This window comes from Haemaphysalis longicornis, unplaced genomic scaffold (genome assembly GCF_048455015.1).
Source record: "Haemaphysalis longicornis isolate Haplotype H1 unplaced genomic scaffold, Haemaphysalis longicornis Haplotype H1 scaffold_80, whole genome shotgun sequence".
NCBI classification, from domain to species: Eukaryota; Metazoa; Arthropoda; class Arachnida; order Ixodida; family Ixodidae; genus Haemaphysalis; species Haemaphysalis longicornis.
Window position 1 is genome coordinate 77,689 of NW_027526446.1, and position 15,637 is coordinate 93,325.

Below are 15,637 nucleotides of genomic sequence, written 5' to 3' on the forward strand. Positions count from 1 at the left end.
TCCTGGAACAGGCCTGTCCTGAAACTCAAAAACGAAAAGATAAAGTTAGAGGGACGTACGGACAAGACCACGCGGAGTAAAAAAAAGAAGAAATTAAATAAATAAAATTGAATTCCAAAAGCAAAAGTTGGAGGCATGAGGGCGAGTATTAAGCTAGACGCTAAGGAATGAAAAAAAAAGAAAAAGAAATTAGGTGACCAGGTACAGAGCAGAGTGAACGGTCATAGTCTCTGGATGAGGTATATGCACGAAAATGCCTAATGCTGTATTCCCGGTGAATATCGCAAGGATTCCAAGTTGCCCTTAGACGCATTAATTCCAGCAGGTTCCATGGAGTTGAATTTGTGAATTAAGTAGGATTCTCGGTATTTCCTGTTCCTAGGAGACTTAAAATTTGACTGAAGTATATATAACTTAAGGTCATGCTGCGCTACAGCTATGTAGGATTTCCTAAGAGTATCTGCCGGGATCCGGACAGTTTATCGAACGCCGTTTTATCGAACGCCGTTTTATCGAAGTCGTTTTATCGAACGCCGTTTTATCAAACGCCGTTTTATCGACGGACGTTTTATCGAAGCCGTTTTATCGAAAGTGTTTTTCTCGGCCTTTTCGAGTAACAGAATTTGCGATACGTTTTTTTAATTTCCTCCTCGCTATGTAATTTGCAAATCTTGTCTCCACAGCAGGCCTATTTAAAAACATTTATAGTCTGTCTTCTAGTTGACTTTTATTTCCTGCGTGTTTTTTTGTTTGTTTTTGTGATGCGCGAAATATGTCACCAGAATTTTTTGCTGTGTTCATTGCGCAACTGGTACTGCCATAACGAATCTCCTTGTGTCTCTATCCCCTCTGATCCGAAGCATATCACGGCATTGTGGCGTATTGATAAAAATGCCTCGATATGCTTCGTACCTTTTTGTATAAACCGCTTTTGTGTCGACACATAATCTAATTATTTCGCCGCGTATGTTGTACATAAGTAAAGCACTTCTTGGCGCTTGAGGGTCCAATGTCAAAAACCTAACTGGAACGCTAGCAAAAGTCTCTCCCGATTTCTGCATTCCTAATTCTTAATGGGATCTGAGTTCAGTTGCTAAGAGGTTACCAAGCCTTGTACTACTGTTCTCGTTGCCTTGCATGAACTAACGAGAGAAACGTTAGGTACAAAATTGTCACCGTACTGCAGGTTGGTTCGTTTTCATCTCCCTCTGGTTGCACCCCAGCATGTCTGCTGGGGTGCATGCTCTTGCCTTTTTATCATAAGGCATAAAAACAGTAAGATCAAAATAGTAAACACCGAAAATGGAGAAATCATGAAGGTCTACTCAAAATACATCGTCGTGACCAGATTACCTCTAAATAAAAATGGAAAAATTAAAAAAATGAGAACGAGCAATACTATGGCCCGTGCGATTATACCTGAACAAGGCACACAAAAAACCACCAAAATGCGCTGCCTGGTCGGGCGTGTTCCTCCAAGGCCACCACGAAAACGTAAGGTTGGTGAATCAAAAGAGGGGCTAAGAGTGTTGACGCAAAAGTAGAAAATTATACGAAATCCTGTATTTTTTTATTTGAGCATGATTAACAAAAAACGTAAATTGTGGTGGGATTGGCAATTGTCCAGCTGTACTAGCTTACGAGTTTCCCTAGTGCGAGATGACCTCTGACGACTTGTCCTACTTGACGAGTTCACCTATGACGAGTTGGCTGTGACAGGTTCCCTTTTGACGATTCTCCTAGACTCTACCACCTCTGTTGGGGTCTCACTATCACTGTCGGAACCCCCCTGTTCCAGTCACATAGCACTAATCTTTCAGAAGTTCTTGGCCCAACATTTCTCCAGATGCAAACAGTGTGACCCCAAGGTCCGAGTAGGAGTCGCGGGTAAACCACGTGACTAGAACAATTGTGGGGTACAAGACTCTGGATCACGTAATGATGAACCATGGCGCAAGGGATATATTTTTCAACACTAACCTAAACACGCCGATACACATCTAAGGAATATTGCGCACGGGGTTCGGGTTGGTACTATAGGGGCAAATTCTGTAATATAAACAAGGGGGTCATACATGCTTGAGTGAAATCAATAAAGACTCAAAAAATCAAAATAATTTAATAGAACAAAGGTTATCGAAAGCACTGTAAAGGCGCGTCAACATATATAGATAGGTTTTTTATGTAATGCACGGCAGAGACAATGTAGGAGGAAGGTTACTGCAGGTTAGGTTAATGCGATGGCCAGTTAAACAAAATAAACCCCGAAAATTACAATGCAAGCCGCAAAACCGCACTTTCGATAAAACGGACGTAGGTGGGTCGATAAAACGGCATTCGATAAAACGGCGTTCGATAAAACGGGCATTTTTTCGATAAAACGGCGTTCGATAAAACGGCGTTCGATAAACTGTCTGGGAACCGTATCTGCCCGGTGACCATTAAGCCGTAGGCTCATAGGTTGGCTCGTTTCGCCTATATACTGTTTGTGGCACATTGAGCATTCCAACATATACACAATGTTGGATGAAGTGCACGTAAAACTTGAATTAATCTTGTGGAAATAATTACTGGCTGTGCTTTTTACAACGCAGTCTGTTTGCAGGTGCCTACAAGTCTTGCATCTGGGGCGGGAGCAGCTGGCTATGACTGGTTGCTTTGAAGGCCCTGTTTTAGCATGCACTAAAATATCTTTTAGATTCCTGTTTCTCCGGTAGGTAACCCTTGGTGCTTCCGGGAAAGTCTTTTTAAGTCGGTCGTTACTGGCTAAAATGGGGTAGTACTTCCGCAGTATATTGTTTACGTTTGGGAGGGCGTTTGAAAATTTAGTTATTAGGGCAGGGGGCCTGGCGCTTTCGTTTTGCCGCTGTTTCTTGAGAACGTCATCCCTTTTGAGATTAGACACACGTAGGTACGCCTGATCGAGCGAGCTTTTGGGGTGGTTCCTGTTCATAAGGGTGGCCTTGAGTTCGTCTAGGTGCTCTACGTAGTCACTGTCATCACTGCATACTCTTCTAAGCCTGGTGGCTTGTCCTACAAAGATCCCTTGTTTGCAGTGTCTGGGGTGATGGCTTTTATAATCTAGGTACTGCTGCCTGTCTGTTGGCTTTCTAAAAAGCGTGGTTTTAAGTTTACCGTTGCCTAGAATGACGGTAGTATCTAGGAAGTTCACTTCTTTTTCAGAATACTGCCAGGAGAATTTAATAGTCGGATGCGAAGAATTGAGATGGGATATAAACGTTTCTAGAGTCCCGCGACCGTGTTCCCAAATCATAAAAGATGTCGTCGATGTAGCGGAGGTAAACCTGAGGTTTATGCGGAAAAGAGCTTAATAGGGTAGCTTCAAGTTGCCCCATGAAAATGTTGGCATAGGTCGGTGCGAATGGAGTACCCATGCTAGTTCCAAAAACTTGCAAAAAGTAAGAAGAGTCAAATTCAAAATAATTGAGAGTTAGAACTAGTTTTAACAAAGTTATGTACACTTCTGGTGCATGTGGGTGCGGGTTCACTGCTAGAGATTTTGAAATCGCTTCAATTCCTTCGGTGAACGGAATGTTTGCATACAATGCAGCAACGTCAAGAGTAACAAGGAGGGTTCCACTGGGTAGGCGCCTGCCCATATTTATCTCTTCTATTATGCAGAGGAAGGGGGGGGTGTCCTGAACGAATGAAGGAAGAAGAGCCGGAATGTCGGATAGGTGATGATTCAGAAACAGAGATAGTGTTTCGGTTGGGGTATTGTTATTCGAAACTATGGGTCTGCCAGGAATGTCGGCAGTGAACAATAATTCTACGGGGACTTTATGGACTTTTGGGAGGAGGTAAAAACGTCCTGCATGCTTATTCTTCGGTTTCATGAAATTTAAGTCAGTAGTCGTTATTAATTCTCTAGATCGTAGATCTGTGAGGGTCTGAAGGATTTTTAGGCTGTATTCCTGGCTCGGATCGTTATCTAAGGGCTTGTAGTGGCAAGGGTTATTGAGCTGCCTATAAGCTTCATCTTTGTATTTTCCCATAGGTAAAACAACTACACTACCACCTTTGTCGGCTGGCTTTATGACTATGTCGGTTCTGGCTGATAGGCAATTCAGGGTAACTTCTTCCGACGGAGTTAGGTTCTTGCGCTTGTTTGATCGCTTAGTTGTTGCCAAAATTTCTCTTGATACTGATTTTAAGTACAGATCCAATTCTGGAGATTGATCTACATCTGGAGTCCAAGTGCTAGGAGGGTGGAGGGTGCGTTCGTTAATGTCACGTTGGTCCTGCTTCTCCGAAAAAAACTCGCTTAGTCTCATTCTCCGAGAAAATTCAGTGAGATCTTTGTGTAACTCGTATTCATTCACACTGTTATTTGAGGGACAGAAAGTTAGACCTCGTTCTAGGATACCTTTTTCGTCGGCCGTTAGTGTTTGGAAATGTCAATAACGTTGCTGGGGCAGGTAGCGAGAGAGCTCGTTTTTTCTATAGGATTATTGGCTGAGGGAGGAGGTTCTACTAAAGCGATATCTGTATCGAGTGGGGACATTACATGACCTAGTACTTCATAGTCGCGGCTATTGAGAGGCTGATCTCCTACAGTACATGCTGCATTTTGCGAGGGAAGTTGGTCACGCTGAAACTTAACCGCTTGTTTATTGCTAAGATCATTTTCCTTACGATTTATGAAAATATTGAGATCTAGTTTCTCCTGCTCGGTTAGTGGAAGAGCTTCAATCTGGTCGTTGAAGAGGCTGAGTTGGCTAGTACAGTGTTCTCTAAGAATTTCTAGGAGGGAAAGAGAAGCATTATTCAGAATATCTTGCCACCTGGCAGCTAGTTCAGGAGGGAGCTCACCAAGGGCACATCTATCTTTTAGGCGGAGGCCTTTGGGGATCTTTTTGCTTTGGAGATACGAGGAGTACGTTTTTAGATGAAATCTGTAGTTGGTTTGTTTGCCGGCTAGTTTTCGAGCTTTGAGGAAAGAGCGGGATTTAGGGGTAGGAGCATACGGCCTACTCGGTGGTAGTCATTTGTGTTTGTTCCGAGCAGACCTCCGGGGTGACACTTTTTTGCTTGGAGTCAGTAGTTTATGGGGGCTGCTAGGGGTGAGGTCCACATCGATGCCTGTTTGGGTGCCTGTTTGCGTTATACTGCGTGTTGGGGTCTGCGTGAACCATGAGCGTGTTGTCTTTGGTGGGTCGGGTTGTTGTTCGCTCACGTGCTGTACAGCTGGTGTTGCGGCCACGTCCACGGTTTGTGTGCTGGCGTCACATGTGCTGTCCTTAGGTGGACATGGCATTTCGCTACTGTTGGGGGTGTTGGGTTGGTTCTGTTGTTCTGTGCTGGCCGGAGACGGGAGGTTGATACGTGAAGTTGGGAGCGTCACCTTAAATGTGTTCCTCAGCCTGTGCTTGATGTTTTCGGCAATCAGTCGGACGCCTCGAAAGTTAGGGTGTAGTCCGTCCTTGGCCAGGTGTCCTAGGGGGCCGTGGTGAATTTTTGCGTGGTGGATGATGTCAACGTTTCCTGTGTTGTGTCCAAGGTACATGAGGAAGTCGTTAAGCTTAGCTGACCTTTGTGAGTGGGCTAGAAGTCTGTGTGTCTGGGGTATGTCTGGCTTGTGTTTGTTTTCGATCCTGGGAAGTACTGTTGTCAGGGTTATCTTTACTTTGGGCCTGTTGGTATGAACATCGTGAACAAGAGTTTTCATGGCCTCGATGGGGCCTTCAAACAGGGCCTTCAAAGCAACCAGTCATAGCCAGCTGCTCCCGCCCCAGATGCAAGACTTGTAGGCACCTGCAAACAGACTGCGTTGTAAAAAGCACAGCCAGTAATTATGTCCACAAGATTAATTCAAGTTTTACGTGCACTTCATCCAACATTGTGTATATGTTGGAATGCTCAATGTGCCACAAACAGTATATAGGCGAAACGAGCCAACCTATGAGCCTACGGCTTAATGGTCACCGGGCAGATACTCTTAGCAAATCCTCCATAGCTGTAGCGCAGCATTTCAACCAACCAGGCCACAAATTTGATGACCTTAAGGTATATATACTTCAGTCAAATTTTAAGTCTCCTAGGGACAGGAAATACCGAGAATCCTACTTAATTCACAAATTCAACTCCATGGAACCTGCTGCAATTAATGCGTCTAAGGGCAACTTGGAATCCTTGCGATATTCACCGGGAATACAGCATTAGGCATTTTCGTGCATATACCTCATCCAAAGACTATGACCGTTCACTCTGCTCTGTACCTGGTCACCTAATTTCTTTTTCTTTTTTTTTCATTCCTTAGCGTCTAGCTTAATACTCGCCCTCATGCCTCCAACTTTTGCTTTTGGAATTCAATTTTATTTATTTAATTTCTCCTTTTTTTTACTCCGCGTGGTCTTGTCCGTACGTCACTCTAACTTTATCTTTTCGTTTTTGAGTTTCAGGACAGGCCTGTTCCAGGAATGTTGCCGTGGGTGACACGTGCCATTTCAGTTGCCCGGTCATTGCTTTTTCTTTAGTGTGTGAGGTTTATGTGGTTTCCCTCCCTGTTTTTTTCACCTTTTTTTTTCTTTTTTCCTTGACCTAGTTAGTTTTCCCCCGTCTCTATCTTTTCTTTTGACCTGAGGCTTGCAGATAGTTTCTGATAAGGACCCCACCCTCACCGCCTGGTCTGCTTCCCGCGGTTCTGAGATCCTTTCCCTATACCCCGCGGCGGGTCAATAAGCACCCTCTCATCCTTTCTGTCCAAAAATTCCACGAATATCAACCATCCGCTGACTTCCGTGGGACCTACTTCGCGGCTTAAACTAGACAACCTTCTTGGCCCCTCAATCTCTCCCCCGACACGCCCCGAAACCAATCAGCTTGCTCAATTTCCCTTCCATCTTTCCCTCTCCTTTCACCTGGGGTCCTACCCCTATATAAACCCTGCCTGCCAGGCGAGAGATTGCCCTGAGGAAAGCAAGTTCTCTTCGCTGAAACGTAGGCCACAATCGTGCTTTTACCTTGTTCGAAGTTTTTCTTCTCTCTTATATATATATATATATATATATATATATATATATATATATATATATATATATATATATATATATATATATATATATATATATATATACATTGCAGAACTTTTGTAAATAGCGGGCAACGTCTTTTATTGTTATAAGTTGTCGTTGCGATAATAGAACTTAAAAAAGTTAAACAAGCAGTTTCTAGAGTCGTCATGTACATTATGATCGACTGTGCAGCCTTTTGTTGAGCATACAACCATTCACATCTTTACTTTTAATACACAGTACGGGTGCATTAAAATATTTCCCCGCCGACACACACGCACACAAAAAGCACCGTGCGTTATGTTCTTTACGGAGGCATACAGTCCACTGTAACCTACGCTTAGCGAGGCTATGGAAGCTCGAATATTTAGGACTTGGTTTACACCTTCCGCCGCTGCTGCCGCCGTGCGCAGAGAAAGCCTCTTCGCTTTTAGATACAATAGACCAACTTTGTAGCCAGGTTACACCTTTCTTTTTTTGTACTTTTTCTGTTTCGAATAAAAGTTTTATGCCTTAGGTTAATTTTTCATTTTCAAATTTTTGTATTCTGCAGCTATGACCTGTAAGGTTAGCTTAGGATTCCCGATGTTAAGGAGAATAAAGGAGTGCAAGACGAGGCGTTATGTTTTACAATACTGTGTGGACGTCCTTTATAGTACTCCTAGTCCCGTCGACGGCACCCTAGACACGTCCATTTTTTTGTTTTTTAATTGAATCATAGGCCAGAATCTCGAATTAATAGACTATTTTTCTCTCACGAAATATATCGTAACTATAGATAAATGGCGGAATATTACAAGTTTTTATGCTCTCAGATTTTGTGTGCTCTTTCGTTGTTGCGCGGGAGAGGATGTTGTAAAAGAAGTTGCATTGTCTCTCTAGTATCCCACAATTATCATCATGAGTGGATGGGAATAAAGGATTCATCGGGAGGGGTTTCGGCGGCTCGTGTCTTTGTCAACATATTTTTGGTGCCCTGAAACCCGGGACAAGGGACCTCGAGAGGTGAGCCACACTGGGCGAATTTTGTTTCTCTTCGGCCGCCCTCTCACCTCTCGGGAGCCAGAATGAAGCCGCGGATGGAAGAAGCCGAACCGAGGATCATCGGAACAGCCTAAAAAAAAGATGGAAGAAGCACTGTAATCAATTTGGAATCAAGCACTCTATCGGGCCTTAGGCCCGATACAGTGCTTGATGATCCCATGCGGAGACGATACTGACGCGGAGACGACGCCGACTTCTGCCCTGTGAACCCGGTCGCCAGCCCCTAGACAGAGGTTGAAGATGCGCTCAAATTTGAAGAATTAGTTTGTATGGCAAAGGCCAGGGCTGAGTTTAAATTGGTCGACGCACAGAGAGCCCGGCAAAACCTAATTGCTTCCTACAGAGGTCGTACCTACGAATTACTGAAGGAACACCGGCAAAATACGGAATAATACTTTAGAAAGAGCGTTACTTCAGACACGTATCAGAGTAATGGAGCAGTGAATTGCAAGGCCAAAGTTACGACAAAGCCAACCGTGAATTCGCAAGGTGCAGCAACACTGACAACCGGCCATTTCGTGTCTAATGGAGGAGAGACTTATTCCAACAAGGTTACCACTGGGAATAAGGCTTTAGGGCACTGATTTCCTCCACGGTTCGACAAGCGCAAGCGAATGAGACAAGCAACGACTCGACCATAGACAACCTGCCGTCACATGCAACACCCAAGGAGCATTGTAGTCTTCCAGCACCTCAAGTGACCACGGAAGAAGTGTGCACGAGTAGAGAACCAAAGGTGATTTCAAACAATTCGCCGGTTGAAGACGGAAAGAAATGTTTGTTATGGCGCGACTTTCTTTCTCCTCCAGTGTTAATATATGTGTTCCCAAGGAACAAGGTGTGCAAACGAAGCAAAGAAAAGACTGCCAAGAGGAAACGTCCGAAGACGAAGGAGCTGGAAGCCGGTTAAAATGGCACTTCACCCTCACTTCGACAAAATCGGCACCGCAACCTACAGGTAGCGAAAAAGAAGAATATCAATGGGTGCCGGCCGTTTTCAGCAAACGGGCGTACCGGATGCCGGGAGCCAAGGGAAAGAGCTGAATTTGCCTCCCGGACACTCATTATATGCTATGAAAACAAGCGTACTTCTAATATGCTCAATGTGCATCCGGCTGCCACTAGGAAAAATGTTGTGAGGCGGAAACAGAAAGTAATCCCTGCTACCGAGATGGAAAGAAATAGCTCAACATGTCGCCACACAAGACTGCATCTAGTGGCCGCAGTGGCTTGGTTCATGGGTCCACCAACGCCAAGGTATCGGTACCATCGGTGGAGGTGGAAGGTGCAAGGTGTCGAACTCTTTTAGCTCGCAAGGACACGAAAGGAACGCTCCACTGACCAAACAATTTTTGGACAGCGGACTTTGCTCATTCGTTGTTGCGCGGGGGAGGATGTTGTAAAAGAAGTAGCTCTGCCTCTCTCGTGCCCCACAATCATCATCATGAGTAGATAGGATTGAAGGATTCTTCGGAAGGGGTCTCGGCGGCTCGTCCCTTTGTCAACACTATTGCGTTGAAGCGTGTTACAATTACGTGATAGATCACTTACCTGCTTTTTAATTTTTTTATTTCCTAATAAATTGATGTCATCTGATACAACTATGTCCTGTCTTTTTTAAGAAAATACGTAAATGTGTTGAAATCACTCAATTATCAACAGCGTGAACAATATCATGTTCAAAATTGTGTATTTAGCTGATAGAAAGCCTCATGGAAGCATAATGAGCGCTCTTAGAAATGTCACATACCACTGGCGCACGCAGCCAGGGCGGGAGCAGCTAGGGACGGGCAGACGAACGATCCTCTGACTCTGTCTTTCATCCACCTATGCATAAATATTTTTCTGCCGAAAGCTATGCCCTAATATACATTACATGGCTTCAGCATCTCTCTGCAAGGGTAAGCCATTTTGCAACGACCCTGGGAGAAAACACAAATGCTAAGACAATTTCATGTTTAGTGCGCACGAGCCGCTTCTTTATGTTGTTTTTTGTTTTAATCTTTGCGATGCTTTGTTTTATATTCTGCTGTTTGTTTTTACTTTTTCTCTTATCTATATTCTTCACCCTCCCATTTTGTTTGAAAGGAGGGGGAGTGGTTTGAGAAGGCACACCGAATTTCCTCGCCTGATGTGTATTCTGCTTACTCCACTGTTTCATTCAAACAAACCAGTTGGTAGTATTAATTTTATGTATTTATCAGACCTCACGTGTACTAAATACCATGTAAAGTGCTACAGGTTGTATTGGCAACCACCAGAGACCATCGGAATTTTTTCTCACCCACTAGCGAAGCCGAAACGTAACTTTTCGACTACCGTTAAGGCTTACATGCTTGGCTTCGAGTTAGCTTGAATACGCACAAAAGGATTGTTTAGTTTACGGCACTTCAAAAAAGAACAAAAGGCAACAAATAGTTTTATCTTACACTCAATGCCCTAGAAGAAACACAGAAAAATAAGTAAGTCTTCTGACTTCATATTGTCTTCAGTACACACATGGGTAATAGCACTACGCCGTAGGCATAGAATAAGAATTAAGACGGCCAAGTAGTCCTATCTTCTACGCAATGTCCTGGAGGCAACACAAGCAAAATAAGTCTTAGTCTTTTGTGTTCATTTTGCCTAAATACACACATGCGCAATAGAATTGCGACTCTCAGAAAAAGAAGGAAGCAATTCAGTTTTAAAGTTCTACACTTTTCGCCCAGAATACAATCTTTGACCCGCATTTTTACCTGAGTACATACAAAGGTAAAACATCATGTCTTTTTCGCCGGCAGTCCATTAATTAAAAATACACAGCCTCTTTATGCCCTAGAGCTCAAAAATGGAAAAGTCAAAAGAAAGGTACGTAGTCAACATGGGGGATGCACAAAGTAAACAGAAAAAAAAGAATTATTTTGCTGAGGGACGTACCAACAAGCCCAAAAGTGTACTGCTGTACCTGCCGTCGTAAGATCACAACCCTCACTGAGCAACTCGGACCGCGAGAGGTGCCAACGAGGGGGCATTCGTATAGCGGAGAGCATAAGTCAGTTGTTGAGTGACAGCTTGGGCGAACGAGGAATTCTCTGTCAGCGTTGACGGGACTGCGCCGTACGGGCTGCGTGTTTTGGAAGAACGCACCAGTGAACGGCTGACATTTCCAGCTTCTGTTCCTCTCCCGAGGACAGTCTGGCGTAAGTGTGCTTCAAACAAGCATATAACCCCACTTCCCGGTTTTAAAGATAGAAAGGATGTGACAGGCATGAAAAAAAAAGACCTTTCAGAAACGGAAGCTGTTCCGCCACTGTGTGAATTCCGGAAGTTATCGACAGAGCGTGGTCGAGACAAAACACTGTCAGAAGGGAGCAGAGAATGTTTCTTGCGACAGGCTCTATGCACTCGCCCAGCGCAGCACGTCCGGGACTTCACTCAATGTTCAGTTTTCATCAGGGTCCTGTGGCCTGTCCGTTTGATCGGCGTTACTCGACATCACATAACTGTGACATTCCACGGTAACAACGTCGCCGGTCGTGTTCGCTGTCACGTAAGTTCAGTTCTGTTTCCCTCCCCTAGACATGATTGTAATTTATAAAATGGCTGCGCTATGCTATGCTGTGTCGATAGTCTGCGTGTTCGTTGGCGAATCTGAACAGTGTGTACATTGGCGCATGCAATATTCTAAATACGGAGCGTTTCTCTCTGCCATTTTAGATTTGGTGTTTAACGCGGAAAGCAACACCTGAGCTATAAGGTACGCCGTAGTGGGCGCCTACGGATAAGTTGAAACTGTCTGGGGCTCTTGGAAGTTCAGAGATATCTCCAAAAAACAAGTGTTTATTAAAACAAGCTGTTGGGCAAGTTGATGATGGTCAAAACTCAGAGAGTGACTTTGACAACGACACAATACGGGACAAGCACTCTTCGGCCCTGTAGGAGAAACTACCCTATTCACTCTTTATGAATTGTGAAGAAGAAATAATTGATGTCAACTTGAACGCAGGTGAAAGCTATTTGATATTTGGCGCTGGGAGTAGCGGTGGCTGCTGTGCTATTGTGTGAGGTCAGCGGAACTTGTGCTTGATTTGACGTACACCAGCCCAGAACAGCCGAACAGCGTCTTCCCATCCACTGGTGTACTCCTCTCTTTCGCGTGGTTATGAGCTGTCCAGACGTTACCAGCAGGGGGGAGCGTATTCTGGTTTTTATTAATTCCGAACGAAGCTTGTGCTATCGCACGCTTCGCAGTCACGTGAGAGCTCTTTCGTGGCGTTGCCGCCGACGTTGGCGCGAAGTTCAACAGTGACGCCAGCCCTTTCGCTCAATGGGACAGTTAATGCCTTCACAGAAAACCCCCTCAGCGGTTTGGTTTGGAACCCCATTATCGTGCTGAGCAGGCGAACACCTAAGCTACTGAGCAACAGCGGTAGGTCTCTTTCTCCCTGTCGGTAAGCCTCGTGCGCAGACATTCGGAAATTCTTTTAACATGAAAGTGCTTTATGCCGGAGTACACAAACCTCAATGACGTCATATCCATCACAGAAATGACATCATCAGGAAAAGTTCCATTGGTGCGGTGGCGCTCGGTTTCGAGCACACGATCACTCTGGCCGCAACTGGAGGAGTGAAACGCTCTACCGACTGAGCCATGAAGTCATGCCCGAGTAGTTGTACGAACGCGCCTTTTGTCCTTCCCTCCAACTAGTTCATTCAGATGGTGCTGCCGTGTAAGAGAGGTGAAGCGAAGTAGTGCGTCATAATGCCAATGAGAGCCGATAGTCGGCGCCTCGGTAGGCCAGCGGGCACAACAGCGGTAGCTGCTGCGTTTAGCCGTCCGCCGCCTGTGTGAAACGCCGGTTAGCATGTGGAACGTCGCTGCCGCGTTCCACAAGCTGAGCTTGTCGCAACGCAAGAGTCTGGCGTACATGGCACGGAGCACGACCAATGCGGTCGCACGTTTACCTAAGCCACCCGCCAGCACGACGTCGCTCGCCAAGCACACCCGCAAGACTGCTGTCAACCCGTAAATATCGCTCCTTTCGCTGTAGCGTACTGTGACTTCACCAAATGATTCGCTGACACCCCGTTCGGTTTCGTTCGCACGGTTTGCGAGCGCTTGGGCTTTTCATGGATTTGCGCAGTGCTCCGGCGCGTGTAATCCAGTGTTTAATGTTGATGCTTCTAACGGTGACATACCGACGAAATATAAATTGCCATGTGCAAGTTCATATCAATGCACAATCAACATTCAAATGCTCCTCTGCAGGCACATTTTACTTTCGTGTTTTACCGATTCCTACGAAAGGACGATCGTGGTGCAGCCAAATTTACCCTCCCCGCACAAAGGTGATTTAAAATTTACCATGTGTTGCCTTAATCACGACTAGCTGGTCACGCCGATATTTTAAGATGTTGAATTTTGTCCTTTATACGCCGAAGTGTTACACCTCCACCATAAGACGTGCCGAGGGCAACAGATTAACTGATGTTCTTGGACTTGTTCTCGTTGCTCGGGTCTATTAGAAAAACAACCGTTCCCTGGGGGATCGAAGCCACGACCTCCTTGTCAGCTATTAGTTCCTCGTTTTCTTTCTTCCACAAACACATTTGACCAACGGCCATTTGAGTTTTCTTTGTCACTCCCTTCCTCTACACATTGTTCCCACAAGAGATGCAGCTGCCAGATTTATACCAGACACTCTTTCTAACTCGCCTTATTTCCGCGTTTGTTTGCAACCCCTTCCTTTCGGCTCATTCGGCAAGAGAAAAATACGTCTTTTAAGTTTCTGGTTTTTAAGAAGGGCTGCAATTTAGTTCAACTCGAGGTCCGAATATTCCATGAAAGTTTTGATATCCTTTATTCATAACTTCTGGGGCTTATTATTTCGTTCCCAATAGACGAATACCTCTCTGAATCGTTTGAAGTCACACTACCATATCGTTTGGTAGTTTTAATGTCCGCAGTTCTCACGTTTCTCAGCATTACGTCGTTTTTATTTTCGTGCAGCAATATGCAGTCTTGCCTAAATTAACGTATTTACACAAGTAGGCGTTGTATCCCGTTTCACGGAGAAAGGCAAGAAGGGATCGGTTGTGGGGGGCCCGGGACCACAGTTTTAATTCTAGAGGTCTACCAAAATGTCCGCCTGTACCTCTGAGGTGTCGAGTTCTCGCTGGTTCCACGCAAGTGCCCGTCCGTAGTGACAGCTTCGCTAGTAGCTGTGCAGAAGGCGCAAGTAACACTGAACGTAGCATGGCAGCGTGATGGACACGGCCAGGTCACAGCAGTTGAAACGGCTAATCCAGCGCGAAGTCCCGGCACAAAGCCACGTCGCCTGCAGACGGAAGTTGGTACGCCGTCTACACATCATTTCTACGGCTTGTTGGGATTACCTTACCGATTCAAGAACACAATACTCAGCGACTTAACGGTCATAAGGTACCAGGTTCTGTTTGTAAAGAGTAAGCAACTTTGCGCTTAGGTACCTACTATCGCCACTTTAATAGGATGCTTTGCTGAGCGAGTTGGCTCGTCGCTTCAAGGGGCCCTGAAAGAGGTTTTTCCGGTACATGGGAGTTTGCATTTTGAGGTAAATCAATGTCCTAGTAATCACCTCTTTCAAGAATTTTGTTAAAGATGAGTATTAGTGGAGCTATTGCAAGTCAAAACATCGCTTTCTCGCCCGCGCCGCGATTCTCCATAGTTTCGTCCACCTCCTCGCTCCACGCGAGCGTGACTGCCCCATGATGCCTCGCTCCTCGGTGACGTCTGCAAGAACATCTGGTTGGGGGCGTCGTCTGGTACTGCGATATTCTGCGCTGCAGATTTGCTCTGGGGCGCTGCCGTCTGACTTTCTGAGTTCCGTTCGGGCCGGTTTTAAAGGCGATAATCTTTTTTTACCATATTGCTTGAGAATCCTGCACTTCGCTCTCTGCGGGAAAATCTGATGTAAAGTTTTACGCTTCCGCACCACGCCGGAGCATCACGCGAAAAGAGAACGACCCGTTCACTATGCATTTGAGGCGATGATATGTCTTTGTACATATCGGAGTCTAAAATGTGAGCGGATGACTAAAGAATCGCCTAAAAATTTGCTAGAATGAGCACGTACATGCGTTCCAAACCGACGTCAGTTTCTATCTTGCTTAATTGGCCGCTCGTTCGTGTCAATGTCGAGATTGGTCATGTTGTGGTGACGCCATGCTCGCGCGTACACAGGCAGTTGTAAGCCATTCCGTTATTCCAATCAGTTCTAAGCATTTATAACCGTAACAAAAAGCTGCCGAAGGGTGGCACGGTACTGCACAGAGACATTTTTTGACTGCGTCGTGCATTCCATTTCCCCCTCCCTCTCCCCTTACTTTCCGGGAAACCCCTACGCGACAATGTGTTTACCAACTACTACACAAACACACTGTAACAGATATCGCGAGTGGTGTCGGAAGAGTAGTGTGGGTTGTGGGGCCTTGCGCGCCTGCCTCTTTGTTCGACTGTGCATACGATTGCACAACACAAATATTCCACACTCGCTTTTTCTCAGGGTGGCCTGAAGCCCCTTTTCTCTCTGTAGGGG